This window comes from Sapajus apella, unplaced genomic scaffold (assembly GCF_009761245.1).
Source record: "Sapajus apella isolate SASKATOON/1434 unplaced genomic scaffold, GSC_monkey_1.0 scaffold80, whole genome shotgun sequence".
Classification (NCBI taxonomy): Eukaryota; Metazoa; Chordata; class Mammalia; order Primates; family Cebidae; genus Sapajus; species Sapajus apella.
The window spans coordinates 248,501-272,620 of NW_022437020.1; the positions used below are offsets into that span (position 1 = coordinate 248,501).

General features: G+C 44.2%; 1 protein-coding gene across 5 annotated transcripts in view; it reads left to right on the plus strand.

The window, feature by feature from the left end:
• Window positions 1–6,750: 6,750 nt before the first annotated feature.
• SV2B (synaptic vesicle glycoprotein 2B) overlaps window positions 6,751–24,120 on the plus strand; it is a 188,519-nt gene continuing 171,149 nt past the window's right edge. For 2 of the 5 annotated variants that reach the window (XM_032252766.1, XM_032252767.1), the window contains exon 1: window positions 6,852–7,095. The gene's annotated coding sequence lies outside the window, so the exon portion shown is untranslated. The other 3 variants (XM_032252769.1, XM_032252770.1, XM_032252771.1) reach the window with 2 other exon arrangements.

Below are 24,120 nucleotides of genomic sequence, written 5' to 3' on the forward strand. Positions count from 1 at the left end.
CACCATGTTGACCAGGATGGTCTCGATCTCTTGACCTCGTCGTGATCCACCCGCCTCGGCCTCCCAAAGTGCTGGGATTACAGGCTTGAGCCACCGCGCCCGGCCATAAATCATATTTTAAAAGATATTAAAGGAGAGTGGAAACAAAAAGGACTAGATAAACTAACATTCCAAAGAGGGAAGAGCCGTTTTTAGGTGGGCTAAGATTATTCTCTTCTTTCTTATGAAGACAGGCTGAGTGTGACTATGTGTTGATGATCAGAATTATTATAGACAGTAATTCTGTACTAGGAGAAGGGGAACCAGTAGAGCTTTAGAATAACATACAGCTTGATATAGTGGTTTAAAGTCTAGAGAAGGCCCAAATATACAGGTAGTTTGCCTGATAGAATATTTGTTGAAGCTGAGTCGAGGGGTATGAGAAGCTGGTATTAGGCTAAAAAGGCAGAATAAAATGTTATGTAATTTCACAGTGCTTAAGAGAAAAATCCTTCCTGGAGAGACATCCCATAATAAACACAAGACAGATTTCATTCCCAAGACATATGGAAAGCAGAGGTGAAACAATCTATGTAAAGTAATTATGAAGCTTCTTGGAAGCTTATTTCTTGAACGGATTGAGGTGATCCACCCCTCATCTTATCTGCCAAACAGAGGACAAGGTGAACCATCTTTGAAGGAAAATCCTATCAACTTCAGTTTTCTATGGTTCCTTTGCACACAATGTCTGGCATACAATACCAAAATCAAGACACATTTGAAGAGACAGAAAAAATTTTTTCTTTACAAATAATCAGGAGAAAAGAAAAGACAATAAAATAGATAAAATTTCCACATGTTAAAGTTAGTAGGTGTTATTATAAATATGTTACAGAAGATAGAGTAAAGAATGAACAGAGGAATAAAAATATAAATCAAATAGAAAAGGTTTGAACAAAGCCCATGTAAAATAATTAAATGGACAATGTGATATCTAGGCTTAAACACACATTGGATAGGTTTAACAGAAAACTGGTCATAGCGGAAAACAAATTTAGTAACTTCAAAGAAAGTTCAATAGAAAATATTCAGGCTAAAGCACAAAGAGGGTAAAACAAGAACAGAGGGAAGAGAATATGAGAGAAATGTGGGACAATATCAAAGGATTTAATTATGCATAATATATGTGCTCTTTCAATATAAAAGCATAGAAGAAAAAATAGGGCACAAAACGACCTCTGAAAAGATAAAGATTGAGAATTTTCTAAAACTCATGTAAAAGATATGAGCCCACAAATTCTACATGATCAAACAACCACAATCAGGATAAATACAAAAAGAAAACTATACATAAGCATATAGGGGATACAAAATGCTTTCTTCTCTCCTTCTAGGTTCTTTGGCTGGTCGTTACGTTAAATAGACGTGAACTAGATTAAGAGGAGAGAAATAACTTTAATTATGTATGCACAGGAGACCCAGAAAAATATGAGACTAAAGAAGGTAGTTGGATGACTGAGACTTACCTGTCATTCTGAGCTAGATAAAGAAATAGAGGATTAAAGTTTCTGGAGAATGGTGGAGACAAATTACAGGAAAATGAAGGAAGGAAATATATGGTAAATAAAAATTATCTTGTTATGCAGATAAACATCTCTTAGGTGGTAAAAGTTGTCTCAGAGTAACTCTCTTCCTAGTATAGATATCTTTGCCAATAAAAATTACCTTTATAAATCAAATTTTTCTTACGAAAGGGTAAATTTATACTTTGTCTTAAGCAGCTGAGAGGGAGGTAAAGAGCATTTCCTGCATTGGTTGTTTGTCAATTTCTTTTAGCTCAAATAATCAAGATGGCCAAATAGCATATTTTATAGTTTCATTTTCTAAACTCCTTTGGGAACATTATAATTACACTTCTTATTGAAAAGGTAAAGAGAAAAATACTAAAAGCAGCAAAAGAAAAAAAGATACTATTTTCGAAGAATTGATAAATTAATTGCAGATTTTTCAACTGAAACTATGGATACAAGAAGACAATGAATGACATCTTCAGAATGATGTAAAAAAGAGACTTCTCTCTATGAATTCATACACAATGAAAAATATCCTTCAAAAATAATGGAAAATAAAGACATTTTAAGTCAAACAAAAGCTGAGAATGTTAGTCCCTAGTAGACCTGCACTACAAGAAATAGTAAAAGGAGTTGTACTAGCTGAAGTAAAAGGATCTCAGAAGCACAGAACTTCAGGAAGGAATGAAGACCACCAGAAATGGGAAATATGCAATTCAATATAGAAGGAGATTGACTTTTAAGGGGTTTATAACATATCTAAATAAAATATATGAAAACAGTAGCACAGAAGTGAGGAAGAGTTAAATGTAGTTAAATTTTTGCAAGGTTTTTGCATTGTTTGGTAAGTAATGAGTATATAAGGTTTAAAGTTGTTAGATTTGCAGTGTAAAATCTTTAGAGCATCCAAATATTGTAAAAATATAAAAAGGGAAAGATAAAAAACAAATAGAGAAGATATTCTGATTTAAATTTTAAATCTTTAAGAAAGAAAGAAGGAAAGAAAGAATGCTAGTCTACACAAACTATTCCAGAAGAGATAAGTGAGAAAATACTTCTCAGACTGTTTTATGAGGTCAGTAGACCATGATACAAAAACTGGACAGAGACACTATAAGAAAGAAATATTACAAGCTAATTTCTCTCATGAATACAGACACAAAAATATTAAAACATTATTAAGTCAAATGCAATGATAATAAAAATATTATATCATGACCGAATGGGGCTTATTTGAGAAATGTAAGATTGGTTTAACATTCAAAAGGCAATCAAGGTAATTCCCTATATTAATCAAGTGAAAGATTAAAAAAAAATGGTCATCTCAGTAGATGCAAAAAGATGACAAAATTTAACACACATTTATTGTATATATTTTTGGCAAACTAATAAAAGAGGAGAGCTTTTAAATATAAAGATTAGAAATATCTCTCCAAAAGATGCCACTTTGGCATAAGGCTTATTTTGAGCTAAAGACAAGTGGGGAAAAGCAGATACAAGAAAAACTTTCTGTCCTTTCCCTATTTCCCTAGAAGCAGGGCATAAATATTCATGAAAGTCTCCCCTCCCTTCTCTACTAAGAACACCAAAAGTAAATCACACAGAAATGACTTTAGACCCTTATCAGCCTGGAGACAGCAACAGAGGAATCTACATAACACACCTAATTAGTATTTATCTACCATTAGTTTCCTATATATGTGCTTTTCTACAATTTACCAGCACTAGGGACTCAACGTCCTTTTCCTTTGCCTTCTCGCTTCTCTAAAAATTTATTATTCTTTGTTGAAGCTGCTGTAGAAGCTGGAGTTTGACGCTATCTCTGTGAGAGTTACTTATTTTCTGGGTATCCTCCAGGCAAATATAAGATATACATGTTAATAAACTTGTTTGGCTTTCTCTCGTTAATCTGTATTTTGTTTCAGAAGCCCCAGCTAAACATTTTAGAAGGGCAGAAGGGAACTTATTTTTCTTTCATTATACACCCATGGCTAGCATCACAGCTAATAGTGCTTTCCCTCTGAAGTTATGACTAAGACTTGCTGTTCATTATTACCACATTTACAATTAACATCATACATAGCAGTATGACGACACCCCATCCCCCAAATTTGAGAGTAAGACAATGATGTGCATTGTCATCACTTTTATTCAATATTGTTATAAAAGGCCCCAGCTAGAACAATAAGTCATAAAAAAGTTTATATAGAAGATGTAAACATTGGAAAAGAAAAAGTAAAATTGTCTTTAATCATATATATTCTGTACCTTAAACATATCAAAGAATATACAAACTAATAAAATTAATAAGTGAATTTAGCAATGAAAAGGATATGGAATATAAGGACAATATATTGAAGTAAGTTTTATTTTGATACTGATATAAGGTCAATTTAAAATTAATTTTATTTTTATATACTAGCAACAAATGATTAACAATGAAGTTAAAGTACTATTTACAATAGAATAAAAACATCAAATATTTAAGCATAATACAACAAAACATGGGAGAGATCTATTCACTGAAGTCTATAAGTATTACTGAGTGATATTAAAGAAGACCAAAATAAATAGATATACAATGTGAAATTATTGGAGGACAATATTGTTAAGGTGTTGATTCTCACCAAATTGATCTTATAGATATAAGGTAAATCCCATCAGGGATTGTGTATGTAATTTGACAAGTTGATTCTAAAATTAATGTGGAAGAGTTAAGGACCTAAAAGACCCAAGACAATTTGGAGGAAGAAAAAAGGTGGGCAAACAAGATCAGGTTTCTAGACTTATACTAAAGGTAACTAATTAAGACAGTGTAGCATTGGTGTAAGGATAGGCATACAGATCAGCGAAACAGAATGAGGAGTCTAGAAATAGATGGACATTTAGATGGTCACTTGACTTATTACAAAGATGCTATTGCAAGCTAATTTCTAAATAATGGCCTTTTCCACAATGGTTTTGGAGCAAATGCTATCTGCCTCCCTGGTTCAATCCAGTCTCCTTCCTCAGCCTCCTGAGTAGCTGAGGCTACAGCCATGTGGCACCATGCTCAGCTGCTTTTTGTATTTTTAGTGGAGATGGGGTTTCACCATATTAGCCAAGGACGGCCTTGATCTCATGACCTCATGATCCTCTTGCCTTGGCCTCCCAAAGTGCTGGGATTACAGGTGTGAGCCACCACGCCCAGCCGAGGGAAGACTTCTTTGAGGAAGAGATGGCTCAGCTGAGAATGATAAGGCTTTAGGCAGAGGTAAGAGGAATAAGAGGAAGATAATATTCCAAGCAGAGGGAACAGTATGTGCAAAGACCTAGAGGTGAGAGAGTGAGGCACGTCCAAGGAATTAAGAGTTCCCTATGGCTGGAGTACCTGGGAAAAGATGAGGGTGGACGGGTTAGGCTGTGGGGATCAGCAAGGGTCTGCCTTCTACCACTAAATGTGATGTGTTAGGCTGGCACTCTAGCATGTGCCTGCATCCTAGCTTGGGAGGCTGAGGCAGTCAGATCACTTGAGCCCAGGAGTTCGATACCAGCCTGGGCAACACAGTGAGACCTCTGCTCTACAAAAAGTTTAACAATTGGCCAGGCGTGGTGGCGCATGCCTATAGTCCTGGCTTTTCCGGAGGCTGAGGCAGGAGGATTGCTTGAGCTGGGAAGTTTGAGGTTGTGATCGCCCCATTGCACTGCAGCCTGGGTGACAGAGCCAGACTCCATCTCAAAAAAAAAAAAAAAAAAAAAAAAAAAAAGTTTGGGCTTTTTCAAGGACACAGGGAAGTCCATCGCATGGTTTTCAGTAGGAAAGAGTCAAGATCAGATTTACATGTTGAGAAATGACTCCAGGAGCCTGAGAAGTTGAAGCCGTTTCGGGTGGTTCAGGTGCAAGTTGGCAGAGGCCTGAGCCAGGAAGAGGCAAGAGAGCTGGAGCTCAGGGCACTGAAGGCGGCGACAGTGAGGAGCCATTCCTGATGGAGAAGAGGGAAGGCTCTTCCAAACTCGCCTTCATTCCAGCCGTTTGGGAAAGGAACGTAGCTTCGGATGCTAGCGGGGGGCCAGGCACCTGCGGAGTTCTGCTGCTTGATTCTGCCTCCGAATTTCTAGTGTCCTTTCTTTGCTCCTGGAAGGAGCCCTAGGCTCCTAAAGAGTCTTTCAGTGCTGGCCAGGCGCGGTGGCTCACGCCTGTCATCCCAGCACTTTGGAAGGCGGGGGTGGGTGGATCACGAGGTCAACAGATCGAGACCATCCTGGCCAACCTCGTGAAATCCCATATCTACTAAAATACTAAAAATTAGCCGGGCGTGTTGGTGCACGCCTGTAATTCCAACTACTTGGGGGGCTGAGGCAGGAGAATTGCTTGAACCCGGGAGACGGAGGTTGCAGTGAGCCGAGATTGTTGTTACTGCACTCCAGCCTAGATGAGAGATCACGTGTCTGTCCAAAAAACAAAAAATTAAAACGTGTTTCGGTGCTGAGCCTGGCAGTATAGTTTGCTGAACTCTCGCAGTGGAGCGCGTGGGTGCCGGTCTGGAAGGAGAGGGACAGAAGTGGAGGCTTAGTAGGATGCATCAACCCTTTCAGGCTCTCCTCCCCTCGCTGGCCAGGTAGGCTCTTTCCTGTTCCCGATGTGGCAAAGAGAACAAAGCGATTGGATGGCACGGGTGTTGGAATATGCTTTGGGGGCGGCGTGATCAGAGGATTCCCCTTCCCGGGAACCTGCGCCTTGTCCTCTGACGCATCTCCCAGCGCGGAGCGGGTGGACTGCGATGTGGAGTGCGCAGCGCCCCCTCGCCCTAGGCGGTGTGTAGAGAGCGAGACGACGCCCATGGTCAGCCGGTCACAAAACTCTAGGAAGAAGTTGTTTCACATCGACGGTTCTGCACCTCCGGATCCCCTGCGGCCTCGCTGGTTCTCCCACCCTCTGAGCTCTCTTCACACCTAGTTTCCATCAGAAGGGGATTTGGAAGCAGAGCTGGCCGCAGCGAATACTTTTAATGCCCGGGCCGGAGAGAAGGCGGGTTAGGATCTGATCCCGTGGAACTGAGGGCCAGTAGCCTCCCTCCCGCCCGGTGCTAGGTGGTGCGGGGGCGCGCTGTGCGCTGTGCGCTGTGCGCTGCGCCGGGGCGGGTGGCGGCGGCTGCGGCGGCTGCGGCGGCGGAGGCGGCGTGGGCTCGGTGATGCAGGTGTGACTCCCGCCGGCGCCTCCTCCGCCCGGATCGCCCGGCGCCGCGTTAGCCGGAGCTGCCCGCGGAGCTTCTCTGCCTGCACCCGGAGGCGGCCGCCAGCGGATTTTCCACCCAGGTAGGGGACGGCGTGGCTCGCGGAGGTATCACCTACCCAGCAGGTCGCGGATCCCGCTTGCAGGGGGGCTGAAACGCACACGCTGCTGACACTGCGGAGGGCTGTTCAGAGTAAACCGCACAAAAGACCGGAGAGTCTGGGAAAGCCGGCGCAGCAAAGCAGGGACTCGCAGGCTGCCCGGAGCTGTGCGCTTCTTGGAAGGCGGCTTCCCCAAGGGCTGTTCTTAAACCCTGTTTGAACTATTAGCGCCGTAAGTACTTTTGCAACTTATAAATGTCAGGCTGCTGGGGTTTATGGCTCCGTTTCCATACGCTTCCTAGCCGCGGCGTTTAGTTTCAGTTGCATTCTAGTAGATGGATTTTGTGATTGCAAATGTGGTTTTTCCTGGTGGCTCTTGGGGTTTGCGAGTGTGTATTTCTGAATGTGCTGAGCGCCCTCCGTGGGCGTGGGGGCCGTTTCTTAGGGACACAGAGAGGATTTGTTTATGAACGGGCTTTAGCGCAAGGGAAAGAACATGACTTGTTTTGTAGGGATGGGCTAGCAAATGCGTTTAGCCGGGGAGGAGCAAGGCACTGCTGTGTCTTCGGCAGATGAGTGGGAGAAATCTCTGCTGTCCAAGGTTCAGCAGGGCTGATGAAATATGATCCTTTATCCGGAAATTACAGATGCAAATTACTCCGTTTAAGGGTAACTTGTCGTTGGTGTCTTGGGTTCTGATAAAAGCAGCCCCATTGGGGTGGGGTGGAAGGCTGGGGGATGCTTGCTGGCTTTCTAGTCCTTGGGGGAGGTGAATGTGGGTGGCTTTGGGGCTCGGCGGGTGCATGGGGAAGAAGTGGGCACTGTAGTCGGCTCAGTGGTCATTCTGGTCTATGTTGGTCTCCTCTGTGTTTCTGCTTCCTGCCCTTTCCAGAAGAGGTGACTTGTTCTGCTTGCTCCAGTCGATCCAGTAGGTACAGGCTCATTCTGCATCTTTCTTGAGTCAGCAAATACTTGCTGAGCACTTAGTATTTGTCAGAGATGGGATTAGTGCTTGGGGGTGTAGAGATGATGATAACAAAGTCCTGGATCCCTGAAGCTCGCACCTGGTAGAGGGAGAAGGACTTGTAATCAGGAGATGTGGTAAGTTCATGATGGTGTTGGAAAAGAGCAGTGGGAGCGGAGAGGAGGAGGAAATTGATAGTGGCAGTGACTGGTATAAAAATGAAGCCCTCATGGACGAGGCAGGACATGGATTTCAGCAGGGACTGGATCGCTGTCTTCGTCCTTCGGTCTGGGAGTGACCCACATGACTCTCCCACACCACTGACATCACTACCACTGGGTGGGCAGAGCTTTACAAGTCTCAGCTGGGCTGGTATTTGCAGCACATGACTAGACCCCAGTAGACACAGGCTGACACCCAGAGAGGAGCACACCCAGTACAAGTCAGACTTTTAATTTTTTCCTTTTTTAATGAATGGTTTTCCTGAATTCCAGGACTATTTCCTGAATTCCAGGAAGGTTTTGAAATAGCACATCACAAAGGCAGGGACTCTGGAAAATTCTGAGGGAGTTTCAGAGCAGATGAACTTCTGCCTTCTTCTCCCTGGTTCCCGATCTGTCTGTTCTTGTCCCAGCCCAGTTCAAAAGGAAAACTCTACCTTAATTATCCCTAAATGGGTGGAATAAAGAAAAGCTAAAGCTGTTACTAACAATCTTCTCTGGGAGATGAAAATCCAACCTCAAGGATGCTTCTTCCTGGACCAAAGCTGTGGTGGGTGAAGAAAAACGATAGAATGAAAAGCGCTTGTATTATGTTTTTGCCAGATGTGTGTTACACGCACTTTGATGTGTGTTACATGCACCTACCTCATCGTTAAGCTATTGGAAAAGCAGCCTTTTCTGCAAGAAGCATGAGGTTTGATGCTCAAACAGACCGAGGTGATTGTCTTCGGCAAGTTACTTCGCTCCTCTTTGAGCGCTGGTTTCCTGGTCTGTAAAATGGAGACAACAATAGGATTGTTATAATAATTACAGAAAAGATACTTTAAAATATTTACTCATTGCTACCCGATCATCATATATAACTTGCCTGGCGCAGAGTAGGTGCTCAAGAAACGGCAGTTCATTCATGAAGTTCCTACTATGTATCAGGCACTGCCTTATGTGCGGACAATACAGAATTAAACAACCAATAAAGCCCTCTCTCTCAAGGAGCTTAAATTAATGTGTATGTGTGTGTGTGTGTGTGTGTGTGTGTGTGTGTGTGTATTTGTGTGTGTGTGTAAGATAATAGACAAATAAGTATAGAGTGTATCAGCTGATGAGACATTCTAATGGAGAAAAATAAAACTGGTTAAGAGGACTGGGGAGTGCTGCCAGAGGGCAGGGTGGGGCTTGTTATTTATTTTTATGTAGCTTGGCCAGGGAAGGCTTTTTGGTAAATGACATTTGACCAGGCATCTGGGGAAGTGAGGGAGGAAGCCAGGGATTGCAGGCAGCACCTGCAAAACCCTGAGACAGGAGAGAGGTATGTTCGCAAGAGACCCAGGAAGAAGGCCACCGAAGCTGCGGTTGAGTCAGATACCGGGACAGCCAGCAGGAGTGGAGGTCACAGGGGCAACATGACAACTCTTTGAGATATTGCCTCTTAGGATTCCTATTTGTCACTATGATGTATGTGCTGAGTTATTGTTTAAGGAATTGGCTGAAATCCTAAACTCTGTGTTTAGAAGAAGGTTAGTTGGTAGACATAAGTACCTGTGGTCATTCAGAGCATACACAAATGCAGCCAGCAGAAAGCATAAGTCTTTGCAAGGCAGCAGGAATTAAGGAGACTGTGCAACACAACACTCAGCTTTCTCGCATCCGGATGAAGGACCATTTTTGTGCTTCTTTTGAATCTTAGTATTAGGATTTTTTTGTTTCCTTTCCCCCACACTAAAAGAAAGGGTCGTCTTTAGCAAACAGGCCAGCAGTCCTTGCTAGTTATTCTTTTTTCTTTGATAATGAGAAGAGTTTCTATGATCATGGAAAAGTGTTGGGATCATCTGGATGTATAGTGACCTTCAGTGTACCAAGGAATGCATTTACATAATATCATGTGGCAGACTTGTTTAAAGCCTCCATCTTATAGGCTTAACACAAAGATCAGTTTGCTGCTCTGCCCTTTTGAAACTTTATTCCTCTTGAGAAAACATGGTTTTGGGATTTGAGAGCCTCATCACCCAGCCGTCCTTGGTGCAGAAAGGCTACTGCAGTGTGTTCCATGTGCAGAAATGGGGCTGGATGCCTGAGAACTGAGTCAAAATTTCTGTGAAATAGAATGTGGTGAGGCTGGGTCAAGTTCAGGGAGTCTGGCTGGGTGTCCCCCAAGTCTACCTCAGAAGGCAACATTTACTTCTGTGAATTTCCCCCATCCAAGGTCTGGCTTTTAGTATTGCTGCCTCCGAAACCTGATCTGCCTTTCCGGACCACGCCACAGTGACCTTGTTCACCTGCATGCCAGTTTATTGATTTGCAATGGTCGAGACATTGCGTGGCTTGGCTAGCGGGTCTTCTTCCTGCAGACCCCTGTCACAACAGCAAAAACACAAGGAGATTTCCTGAAGCGCATTATTCACAGCAAAGCAGCTTAGATGCCTATCCTAGGGACTGGTTACATGCTTTAGGGCCAATCTTGTCAATGGGACTACAGACCAAACCACCCACAACCTTAGTGGCTTTAAACAACAGTCGTTTGTTACTTTCTCACCTCTCTTGGTTGGCTGGGTAGTTCTGCAGGTCTGAGTTGTGCTTGCATGATTTCAGCTGTGCTTGCTCATGTGATTTTGGTTGGCCGATGGAGTGTCTGAGAGCTGGCTGCTTTGGGATGGCCTCAGCTGGATGACTTGGCTCTGCTCCATGTGGTCACTCATCCTCCAGCAGGCTAGCTCAGCATGTTCACACGGTAGTTGCAGGTGCCCTGGAGAAAGTGGAAGCTCGTATGGTCTCTTGAGGCCTAATCTTATAACTGGCACTCCATCACTTTATCCTTGTCTAATGACAAAATTAAGACACAAGATAGCCCAGAGTGAAGAGTTAGGAAAAGCGACTCCACTTCTTGATAGGAGGAGCTACATAGTCACATTGCAAAAAGCATAGATACGGGGAGGGGAGAATTGGGATATTTTTACAATCAATCAGTCAATCAATCAATCTACCATAGGAACCTGAACATTTTAGGTGCTCTTGGCTAGGTTTCCTTTGCTTCTGGACTCTGCTTGAATGGCCAGTGCCTGTACCTGCCCCTGTGACTGTCTTTTCTATGTGTGTGTTTCTGTGGTTGACCATCTACAGATGTAAGTAACTTTAGATGATTATTCATTCACTAAATAAATATTTATTGAGTGGTCTCTAGGAGCCAGGCATGTCACAGGTAGCAGACCCATCTCATGAAGTATTCATTCTAGTTGAGGGAAACAAATAATATGTAAGTAAATAAATATATGTTTTATATCAGGTGATTAAGGAATGCTGAACAGGGAAAGGAAGATGGGGGTGCCTGGTTGTGTTGGAGTGGGAAGATAGGGTGAAGTGAGGTGTGGGTATTTTATATAAGGTGGCCAGGCTGACATGGAATAAGTGAAGGAGTGAGCCAGACAGTTATCTGGGGAAAGACTTTTCCAGGTAGGGAGAACAAGCGCAAAGACCCAGAGGCAACAGATAACTGGCACATTCCAGGAACAGCAAGGCGACTCATGGAGAAGGAACTGAATGAGACAGGGCGAGCATGGGAGAAGAGAAGATCAGAGAAGTAGCAGGGAGCCAGATGATATGAGGTCCTGTAGGGCCTTGTGGGGACTTTAGCCTTTATTTTGAGAAAGATGGGACACCACTGGAGAATTTTGAGCACAGGGTACTATTAGCTGACTTATGTTTTCCAGTGATCCCTTGAGCTTTAGAGCTTAGGGTAGACTCTCGGAGGACCAGGGTGGAAACAGGGTGAGTAGTCAGGATGGTACTGCCATGACCCAGGTGAGAGACGGTGGTGATTTGGACCAGGCTGGATAGTAGTTATAATCCTAGTGCTTCGGGAAGTCAAGGTGGGTGGATCACTTGAGCTCAGGTGTTTGAGACCAGCCTGGGCAACATGGCAAAACATCAACTCTACAAAAAATACAAAAATTAGCCAGGTATGGTGGCATATACCCGTAGTCCCAGCTACTTGGGAGTCTGAGGTGGGAGAATCACCTGAGCATGGGGAGGTCGAGGCTGTAGTGAGTCGTGATAATGCCACTGTATTCCGGCCTGGACAATGGATTGAGACCCTGTCTAAAAAAAGATGGTGAAAAGTGGTTCAATTCATAGGGTAGGCAGGATGTGTGGATGAGTTAGATACTTAGGGTATGAGAAAAGGATGACTTAATGAATTTTGACCTAAGCAGCTGGAGGGAGTAGCACTTTAGTGAGACGGAGAGGAAACGGTGATGAGGTTTAAGTGGATATCCAATTGGAGATGTTAAGTAATTTGTTGCATATGAGAGTCTAGAGTTCAGGGAATAGGTTCAGGAAGGAGACGTAGGTTTCAGTGTCATTACCATGTTATTTATTTGTCCTTTCCATGTGCCAAGTCACTGCTGTATTGCTAGTGCCCAGAATATTGTCTGGCACATAGTAGACGCTCAATGAATATGTACTGAGTGAGTGAATGGGACCACTTAATTACTAGAGTTGACCGCAAATCTTTACTTTGGGGGACCTTGAAGTGTAACACCTTGAAGTTATTTCCCTTCTTTACAAGGTCTCATGGGAAGCTTATCGTGGATCTCATGGACTAAAAAGAGACTTTAAATGTGAAGGCTCCAATTGCTTATATCGTACAGAAAGCAATGTGTGGTGACAAGTAAGAGGAACAAGTGGAAACCAAAAAATAGCTCATATTTTCAAAAAATGAGAAAAGATCCTTTAGAGGGAGGTGGCTGAAATTCAGGGGTGTGATGTTCTTGGGTTATTATTGTACTGCTCTTAATTTAAGATGAGGCAGAAGCAAAGAAGAATCTTGAAAGGGGAGAAATTTATTTAAATCAGTTTATGCCAAGCGTCACCAGCTTGCTTGAGAAACCCCACATCTACAGTAGCTTGCACAATGTGTTCCTGTTTATAAAAGGAAGAAATAGGCAATAGCCTTCATAGGAAGCGGAGAGAGCTGGAATGACTTCAGCCTCAGGCTGTGGGTGCTGTCCATTTTCTCCTGGTGGTGTGGCTGATTCTACATATATATATATATTTTTTTGCAATTATGTTGGTGAAGGGAATGAAACAAGAAAAAGCAAATACTGCCATTGAAAGTGGTTTTGTGTGTGTGTGTGTGTGTGTGTGTGTGTGTGTGAGAGAGAGAGAGAGAGAGAGAGAGAGAGAGTGAGAGAGAGAGAGAGAGAAAACACGTGCCAGTGGTGGAGAAAGAGAACCAAATCCCAGAGGGCAGTGTGAGAAAGAGACACAAATTGCCTTTCATTTTTACATGTGGTTGCTAGGCTTGACTGTATGGGGCATAGGATGGAGCAGTGGGTTTTAGCATCAGACAGAGTTGGTTTTCACTCAAGCTTCTTTACTTTATATATATATATATATATATTTTTTTTTTTTTTTTTTTTTTTAGGCAGGGTCTCACTGTCAGCCAGGCTGGAGTGCAGTGGCGTGAACATAGCTCACTGCAGCCTTGACCTCCTGGGCCTAAGAGATCCTCACATCCCAGCCTCCAAAGTAACTGAGACTACAGGCATGCACCACTATGCCTGGTTAATTTTTAATTTTTTTTTTTTGAGACGGGATCTTACTATGCTGCCCAAGCTGGTCTTGAACTCCTGAACTCAAGTGATTCCTCCGCCTTAGCCCCCCAAAGGGATGGGATTACACGCATGAGTCACCATGGCCAGCCGAAGCTTCCTTACTTTGTAGCAGTGTAAACTTGAGCACATTATTTAATTTCCCTGAGCCTTGGTTTCCTCAGTTGTAAGGTCACGATGATGATGTGGTGATGATGGTGATGATGATGGTAATGATACCCAAGTGCTCTGCATCCCCTTCATTAAAGGATTTAATCCTTGATTAAAGGATTACCAGACCAGCTGAGGGACTTGAAGATTTTATGTGAAGGGAGAATTGAGAACCTGTCATTTGACGTTCACAGTGCCATTTAGAAGATTATTTGCATGGGGCTCACAGTGTTCAAAATTAGACAAAGGGACAATAATAAACCTTGTAGGCTAGACATTTCAAGTGCCTCAAAGGAAAACTAACCTTCCTTTCTCTGCAATAAGCCAGTCCCCTTAGTTCAGTTCTGCAATGTCGCATAGTTTGTTGAAATTCCATGATGAACATTGTGGAGTCATGTGTAGTATATAAATACCGAAGCTTTCCTATCTGATGTCTTTGTGGCTCCCAAATTCACTGCATGGTCTTCTTCTGGGAAAGTCTGCTGTTCTTCCTGTTCCAGGCACATAGTAGGCATGCAATATGTATTCATTAGACACTTGGTGAATAAATGCCGCTGTGGTTTCTCTGTTCACTGTGGCTCTCCTGGTTGCTCCTCCCGGCCTGAGCAGGAGATCAGCGTGTAAGTGACAGTGATGAGTTAAGTCTTTGGTAGGTACTCAGCAGCTAATGTTACCCTCTCTCCACCACCCTCATGCCTTGCCTGCCATTCTGACACTTGCCTGCCATTATGACTCTGTAGATCAAGAGCCATATACTCAGCTTTCCCTCCAAGCCCCAAGTTAGATCATCAGCAAAGCCAAACGCCCTTGCTGTCCTGATCTTTGATTACAGGTAATGCAACAGTCTGTCCTGACTTAGCAGCAAAGACCCACACCATGGGTTCCCTGCTTCAGCTCCCACACAGAAGTCTGTGTTCCTACCAAGTCTTCCTGTTTTCTACACACACTTCTGCTCCACTCACCTCCTGTTCCCTTCAGTTGTTTGAGCTTGATTCTGTATCCGTTGGCAGGGGAGAGAATAGTATTAATTTTCTTTCCACAAAAGGCAATTGAAAATTCTCTCCTAATGGATGACTGTCTAGCCCCTCAGAACTGAACTTCTTTAGGAGGCAGATAGGACACATCCTTCCTTCTGTACCCATTGTACAGATGAGGAATCTGAGGCTCAGAGAAAAGAAATTACAGACAAAAATACCCTTGGAAAAATGGATGCATAATCTCATTTTTTTCTTGCCAACTCTGCCTAGATGCAAGATAAGGTAACTTTGTCAGACCTCTGGAACCTTCTTGAATCACAGATATCTGCATCCAAAAGTTGATTGTTGAGTCATGGATGTGTGTATTTGGAAGTTGACCATTCAAATTGGGAGCTTGGTGCCATTAAGTACGTCTTATGTCAACCTCAGATGTTATGTGTGCGAGTGGGAGCACTAGGCTCCCCAGACTCACCTAGGTGTGATAGATGTGATTTACAATTCTGATTTCATGGTCATTTCATGAGAGAAACCTGCAAATGAACAGTGCTAAAGAAGGAACAGAACACGTTAATGGATAAATGAGCTGTCCATCATCACTCCTGAGTGAGCATGATTTATTTTAATGAATATTTCACGGGCAGGTTCCTTTTCAGGTCCAGAATATGCTCAAGGCAATGCAGGCCTTAATTGAACTGTAGGATCTTACAGCTTCAGAGCTTGAAGGGACCTTAGAAAGCAGGGAACCCAAACTCATTATTCAAAGAAGAAAATAATTTTAAAAGTTTTATTGATACATGTTCTTGCTCTGTCGCACAGTCTGAGCGTAGAGGTGCAATCTTGTCTCACTGCAACCTCTGCCTCCTGGGGTCAAGCAATCCTCTCACCTCAGCTTCCTGAGTAGCTGGGACTGTAGGTGTGTACCAGCATGCCTGGCTAATTTTTAAGTTTTTTTGTAGAGACGAGGTCTCACTATATTGCTCAGGCTGGATTGCCCAAGCAATCCTCCAGGCTTGGCCTCCCAAAGTGTTGGGATCACAGGCATGGACCACTGCATCCACTTTGGAAATAACTTATTTAAGGTCTTACAGTAAGTTAATGATGGAGAGAAGATAAAAACTCAGGTTGGGGTTGTAGCAATGTTATATTCGTGTGAGAGGTCAAGAGAGAACAGGAAAACGGGGTGCAGGTCCCCTACATTGTTATGCTTAGAAACCCTCTGATATGGCACCGCTGTCCTCCCAAGCAGGTGAGAGCCTGGCTAGGCCCCTCAGCAGCCTCCTCTGAATGCTCAGTCCTCTGGGATTTTCCCTGCCCAGCTCCCAGGACCCAGGCCCAGTGAGGGCAGCTTCTGTGTTGCCTGCCGTCTCTGTTTTGTCATGCACAGAATCTGACCGTGGCCTCTTGCCTGCTCTGGGGTGTGGCAGATGGCACTGAGGAATGGAGCCCAGCTGGCACGTGGGAGTCTCTGCTGGAGAGGAAGAGGTCCTGTGGGGTGGCCTGCTCCAGGCAGAGTGCTGGGCCTGGGAGATGCGGCTGGAGAGGTCATGGCAATGTCAGGAGCCTCTGCCCTTGACCCTGGAAGGCTTAAGGAATTCAGTTCCACCCCTAGCACTATGTCGAGTGATGAACACATCACACGCATGCTGGCTTAACTGTCTGTGAATTAAATGCAGCTACTTTAATTTTTGTTTTTTAAAGCAAAGCGTCAACATGAAGCTTTAAGGAAAGGAAAGCTATAGAGTAGCAACGTAAGGGCAGTAGCTTGGAACTTAAAGCAAAGAAGAGAAACTCAAATGGGACGATGAAGTCAATGAGAAAGGGTGTATGAAAACAGGGTGGGGAGCTAAGCCAACTTCTCCTACTTCCCATGATGGATAATTGTTTATTTATTTATTTATTTATTTTTGGTGGTGCTGGCCGCATCCGTGGCAGAAAAGCTGTGCTGGGCTCCCAGCCTCATATCACAGGAGCGGTGGCCGCCTGCTTCCTCAGTGGCCCAGCCTGCAGCATCTTGGGACACTACAGAGGGCTGCTGGAGGCCAGGCTAGTCCTGTCGTCTTCCTCAGCTTCATCTTTGTCACTCCCAGGCTGATGTCTTGTTACTTTCAGCCCATTTCCTTTGGACAAGCAAGGCTGCTACTGGCTGGCTTGGCCTCCCAGTCAGTTCTTGGATTCTTGAGCAAACTCTCACCTTCTTGTGGTTCTTTGAGATGGTGCAGGGCAAAGAGCGCCAGAGCCCATCTGCTTAGGGCTCTGCTCTAGGGGAGCTCGTTAATGAATAATGAGAATACAAGATGGGGAGGTACACACTGAGAGAATGCGGGAACGTGAGGCTGGAGCAGTGGCTATTGCTGCAGGAGGAGAGAAGACGGAGGGCCAGGCAAAGCCATGGGACAGGGTGGGGATATTGGCTGATGAGCCTCGAAGGATGGGCTGTTGTGGGGAGGATAGGGAATGATTTCAGGAGAAGCATATACTCCTGAAAATGCATGGTTGATTTTGGGACAACAGGGTATTTGGTACATTGGTTCGTTGTTCTTTTATTACTCTAAAGAAATACCTGAGATTGGGTAATTTCTAAGAAAAGAGGTTTAATTGGCTCATGGTTCTGCAGGCTGTATAGGAAACATGGTGGTATCTGGAGAGGCCTCAGGAAGCTTCCAATCATGGCAGAAGGCAAAGAGATAGCAGGCACATTGCATGGCAGAAACAGGAGCAAAAGAGAGAGGGGGAGGTGCCACATACTTTTAAGTGATTAGATGTCATGAAAACTCACCCACTATTGCGAGGACAGCACCAAGGGGATGGTGCCAAACCATTCATGAGAAATCCACCCCCATGATCCTGCCACCTTCCACCAGGTCCCACCTCCAACACTGCGGATTACATTTCAACATGAGATTTGGGCGGAGACACACATCCAAACTATGTCATCTGCTGTGGCCAAAACACAGGGTCTGAGGTGGGTATTGGCTGGAGGTGGGGAGAGGGTTGGGTGGGATGAGGGTTGGGTTGGGTGGGGATAGGGAGAAGGGGGATGGAAAGAAGTTTGTGAGAAGTAGCATGATGCCCAATAGAATCTCTTGTGGGTTTAAATGTTGTCAGGTGTGCCAAGGAGGAAGAAGGTAGTGAGATCGCCGCCATCCTGTGCTTCAGCCACAATGTGTGGCTGGATGTGAATTAAACGGATCACAAGTTTGAGTTGGTCTTGGTCACAGATATCCATCCAAATAGAGAAGTGGTCTTGGAAACTGTGATTGATGTCTTGGAGATGCTCCGAGGCACAGAAAGATCCCAGAGAGCATGGAAAGCATTTAAGAGATAAAAAGTTTTTAGGTCATCATTACTCAAAACAAATGGCATGGAAAGTTCTGTTTGAAAAAGACAAGAGAAAAACAAGGATATCAGGGAAGCAGGATTTGCCTGTATTTCTTGCGTAGTTACCTGGATTACATGGTTCTACCCACAACTCCTCAAAGACTCACTAATTAAGGGATTTCTGCCCTTTCTCTTTTTCCTCATCATTTTGGATGCATTAAAGGCATGCATCCAAAATACAGACCATCTAGAAAATGGGGCAAAGAAAAGAAAAACCTACTTATAATCCCTGCCATGTATGTGGCATTTTGAATTCAATTTTTTTTCTTTTAGAGACAGAGTCTTGCTCTGCCACCCTGGGCTGGATTGCAGCGGTGCCGTCATGGTTCACCTCAGCCTCGAACTCCTGGGCTTAAGAGATCCTTCCACCCCTGTCTCTTGAGTAGCTGGGATGAAAAGGCGAACACCACCATGCCTGCGCTAATTTTTATTAAATTAAAAAAAATTTTTTTTTTTGAGACAGTCTTACTCCATCACCAGGCATCAGGCTGGAGTGCAGTGGAGCCACCTTGGCTCACTACAATCTCTGCCTCCCGGGTTCAGGCAATTCTTCTGCCTCCACCTCCCGAGTAGCTGGGACTACAGGCATGCGCCACCATGCCCAGCTAATTTTTTTGTATTTTTAGTAGAGACGGGGTTTCACCATGTTGGCCGGGATGGTCTCGATCTCTTGACCTCGTGATCTGCCCGCCCAGGCCTCCCAAAGTGCTGGGATTGCAGGCATGAGCCACTGTGCCCGGCCAAAAAATTTTTTTTTGGAGAGGTGGGGCCTCACTATTTTGCCCAGACTAGTCCTGAATTCCTGGCCTGTTGTGGTCCTCTCACCTTGGCCTCCCAAAACACTGGGATTACAGTGTGAATCACTATGCTCAGCCCAGACGTAATCATATTAAGTATGCAGTTTGGGAGACTTTGGCAAAGACCAGCTGGCTCCATTTCCTCCTCCTCCTGGGCGCATAAGCAACATCTCCAGGTTTCCCTTGCAAGAGGGTGTGGCCACGTAACTGTCGTGGATGCAGTGAGAATGGTGTGCTCTTCCCGGCTCTTTTTCATCTATTGGCTGCCCCTGCGTGAGGTTATCTCAAGTGTGAGAAATAAATTCTGCCAATGAGTTTATTTAAGCTACTGACATCATGGAGTTTGTTTGTTGCAGTAGTTTAGCTGACTTTCACCCACACAGAAACCGAAATTTCAATGAGCAATTTCTCATAAGCTTAGGGGAAGGCATTGCAGAGGACCCAGAGGCATGTGTCTTGATAACATAAAGATTAAAAGTTATGGCTGGGCTCTTGGGTTGCCAGTAGCCTGGGTGCTCTTTAATATACAAAACTACTGGGTTAAACATCCAGTTTTTTTCCTGTGATGACTATTTCGGGAGCATAGACTTCTGAAAAGGCCGATGTATATTGCCTTTTCTTCTCCCATTGTTTCTGACTCCTACAAAATACTGGGAATATCTTGTAGAATCCCATATCATTTCTAAACCAAGAGTCTGTGTCTGATACAGGTTACATAGCCTCAGGCAAGTTTAACTTTGTAGAGCCTCAATCTCCTGACCTTTAAAGTAGTCACAGTAAGGTCTATTTTCTGGGGTTGTTGAGGCACTGACGATCACGTTTTTCAGTGCTTGCGCGCTGTAGGTGCATTTGCACTGGACTGCAGACTCCATGAGAGCTGGACTGTGCCCTCTTGTCTACCACTGTAGCTCCAGTGTCTAACACAGTTGCTGGCACACAGTAGGTGCTCAATGGTTAGTTATTTCCCAAACTTAGAGTGCCTTAAAGAAACCTGTGTATTAAAAAGGAGAAGCAAGGTATCCCGGATTGGAGAACTGAGAAAGGTGTTAGAAGAACATGGAGAGGGTCTGAACACCTTAACCTTGAGGTGCTGGGAGGGTTAATCTCTGAGTTTACCAGAAGGGCGAGAGAACAAGAATTTACATGAGAAGATGAGGAAACATCCTGTCTCTAACGTGTGTGCTTGGGATCGCTCTATATTTGGATGATAACTCTCTCATCTGAGGTTAATCCTCTTTGTCTGAGTCATCCAGCCAAGGGATTAACTGCTTTAAACTCCAGGCTTCACTGGCCCTGACAATGTGAGCTTTGTGTTGCTGGGCCCTCGGGACCCAAGGGGTTGGTTTTTATCGACTCAACACACAAGGTTCCTCTGTGGTTATTTCATCCCAGCCCCTTAATCCTATGGAGGAAGAGACTGAGGCCTAAGAGGGGAGGTAACTGATTTCTTGCAGCAGCTTTACGATGAGAACCTCTCTTTCCAGCTTAGAGTTCTCTTCTGTGCTCTATGCTAGGCTCCAGGGAAGGCTTCAGGAAAAGGGCCCTAGCTGAAAGGGCCGGAGAACAGGTCTCTGGGAGTGCTCATGTATTGATAAAAATTCCACATTGTGTTCTGGGGAAGCTCCCACTCTATCAAAAGCCAAGCCCAGCTGGGGTGACCTGCCCATTCCTGAGGGCACCGGAACTGACTCCAAGAGGGCATGTAGTGAGGAAAGGGGAGTTCCTTAAGGGAAAGTTGGAGAGTGTTTCCTGAAAGAAGGGTACATGGGTGCTGAGCAGGCAAAACCCACAGACGTCCACCACACACACTGAGCTGGCTTCTCTTGCTTAAACAAAGATCGCAAAGTGTTACCTTCGTTGGTGAGTGTTGACGACTTTGAAAGTGGGCTATTTCTCTATCTCCCCTTTCTTTTCTTTTCTTTTTGATACAGAATCTTGCCCTGTCACTCAGGTTGGAGTGCAGCAGTGTGATCTTGGCTCTCAGGCTCAGACAATTCTCCCATCTCAGACTCCTGAGTAGCTGGGATCACAGGGGCCCATCACCATGCCTGGCTATTTTTTTGTATTTTTAGTAGACACAGGGTCTTGCCATGTTGCCCAGTCTGGTCTCCAACTCCTGAACCCAGGTGATCCACCCGCCTTGGCCTATCAAAGTGCTGGGATTACAGGTGTGTGCCACTGCCCCTGGCCTTCCTTATCTTTTTCTAAGGGGTTCAAATTTTTATGACCATCCCCTTGCTTGCCCTAGTCTTGCATTTTAAGAATTAAACTGTGCAAAATTCAAAGATATCATTCTCCCTTAAATCCCTTTTACATTTACTTATTTATTCAGCAAATGTTTATTGACTTCTCATTGTGCTAGGGATTAGAGTTACTTGTAGGTAAGGAAGATGTGATCTCTGCCCTCAGGGCATATAGTGTAGAAATTTGTAAAGAAGCTTCGTTTCATATATATCTTAATAGAGTACATGTGCACACATATGCACACATAAATATACATATATAATATTTTATTATATACTTCAGCATTGCTAGCTTGCTTATAGCTTGAAGATCTTTAAGCCCAACTGTTGCTCATCAGAAGTCCTAACTTGGATTAAAGAAAGGGGTGCATTGTGGAATCACATTGATGAAGAACATTTTGCTAAAGAATGCGACTTTGCATTTTCCATGTGCATAGAACATCTTGGAAGTTGAAGAGTGAAAAATTCATCTTGGGATCAAACTGCCTGCTACTCTGTTCTCCTACAACCAGGAGGAAGTGGGTGGCTTTCATTCGTGCTGCTTCTGTTTGCAGGCTGTGAATGAGGGCTGGCACCCCTGGCTGCTTTGTTGTTGTGTGGTGGTGTTTGAACACCGGTCAGCATATTGCTTTGCTATTATCAAGTTATTTGTATAATTCCAGCAGCTGGCAATTGTGTAATAACTTTCAGGAGCCCCAGATATTTGCTTGGAGAGAATAAAAATAGGCAGAGAGTGAGGTGTGCTTTGCATCCTTTGCAGAACGTCGTGTGAGTGCACTTCACAATGACAGGATTGTTCCTGGTTAGAATTCCCTGTGGGTCTTTCCCTCCTCAAAGTTCAGAGAAGGGTCATGCATTCTGGAAGGGAAGCATGTCTTATCCTCTTTGCACGCACTGACAGAGCTAGAAAAATTGCCTCAGCCCTTGGGATCTGGTCAGGCTTGTACTGATAGGGAACTCATAAATGGCTGTATTAGTCTGTTCTGATACTATGAAGAAATATCTGAGACTGGATAATTTATAAAGCAAAAGATGTTTGATGGATTCATAGTTCCACATGGCTGAGGAGGCCTCAGGATCATGGTGGAAGGCGAAGGAAGAGCAAAGGCATGTTGTACATGGCAGCAGGCAAGAAAGCATGTGCAGGAGAACTGTCCTTTATAAAACCTTCAGACTTCATGAGACTTATTCACTATCATAAGAACAGCATGGGAAAACCTGGCCCCATGATTCAGTTGCCTCCTACCATGTCCCTCCCATAACACGTGGGGATTATAGGAGCTACAATTCAAGATGAGATTTGGGTGGGGACACAGCCAAACAATATCAGTGGCCACCATGGCTTTGAGGCTGAGGTTTGTGCCGAAATATAGACTTAGAAGAGGACAGAGCCACATCTTTGTCTCCTGCTTTTTGTTCCACAGTGGCAAGAGTATGGGTCTGGAATTAGATTGCTGGGATTGAAGCTCATCTCTTTCACTTACTAATTGTGCGGAAATGTTCTGTACCTCAGTTTCCTAACCTGCAAAACAAGGATAATATTAACTGGTGTTCTATCTCAAACACTTATTAAGAAGAATGAATTAAAGGAGATAATATAGTGCTCAGCAAGATGCTAGACATATCGTGAGGTTATTAATTAGCTGCTACTATATAGCAATAATGCTGCTAACAAAGAACCCTAATTATTGCAGTGGGTCATGCAACAAACTTTATTTATCTTACTTAGGAGGTGACCAGTCAACTGGGATTGGCTCTTCTTCGTGCTGTAGGTCAAGTTCAGGTCTGCTTCACGTGTCTCTCATCTTGCCATCAGATGCTACCAGCAGCTAAAAGGGACATATTCTTCTCATGCCAAATGGCAGGAGAACATGAGGAATGCTAAGCTGTCGTAGCTCATTTAAAGCCTCTGTACTCATCATGTTAGCTAACATTTCATTGGCTAAGGCAAATGACATGGCCAAACCCAAACCCACATCAGTGAAGTGGGAAAGTATACTCTTCTCACAGTAGAAGACATAGCAAGAAGGTGGATTATAATCATATTACCTGGGGGAAAAGAATTGGGAGTAATAATTTGAATTGCTTCCCTGTGTAACAAGATGTTGAGTTGGACTTTTTTATTGTCCCAGAATGGGCATTCAGATTGCAAATCTGAAAATAGAAAGTCTTAGACACTCTATTTTTTAAATGACTGGAATCAGTTGTGACTTTCAGGAGGTATCAAAACTGTCTTTGGGGCCTATAACTCTAAGCCCTTGGGTCTATATAAGTAGAGGGATAAAAAAGTGGGTAGCATCTTTGAAATCTTGGCCTATAATGAATACTAGCTTGAGGTGAAATACTTTTTGCTTCCCATGAAACCAAGAAGAAGGCGTCCAAGACTCCCTTATAGGGATTGAAGATGCTTGCAAAAAGGGAGACAGGGCACCTTGCACCCTAGCTGGGTGTTTGCTGATCCATGGTACTGGTGAAATGGAGCCTACTATGCAAGAGAGTGCTTTAGAGGGTTTGATGTGTGTCCTGGAGTTTGGGGCATAGAAGACATATAACCTGGTGCCAATTTTTTAGCCTGGAAATTTTGGCAGGCAGGTGATTTAATGGAGTAGCCCATACCAGCAAGAAAGACGGGCAGTAGTACAGTGTTAAGGGAAGAAAAGAACATGTTTTTCTTTGCATTCACTGAGAGCTTGGGAAGGAGCAGAAAGCGCCACAGGAAGAAGCCTGATGTTTAGGGGAGAAGCAGGAGCTCCAGCGCTGTCCAAGCTGAATCACACAAGGGGGAAATCTTCCTGAAGAAGAGGCTGGGTGCATGGACAGCTGGAGGGTCTAAAGTGGGACCCAGCTGCCCCTTTCTGAGAGGCTCCTTAGTGCCCAAGAGGGCCAAGGTGAGGCTGAACACTGTCTCCAGAAAACTGTATACA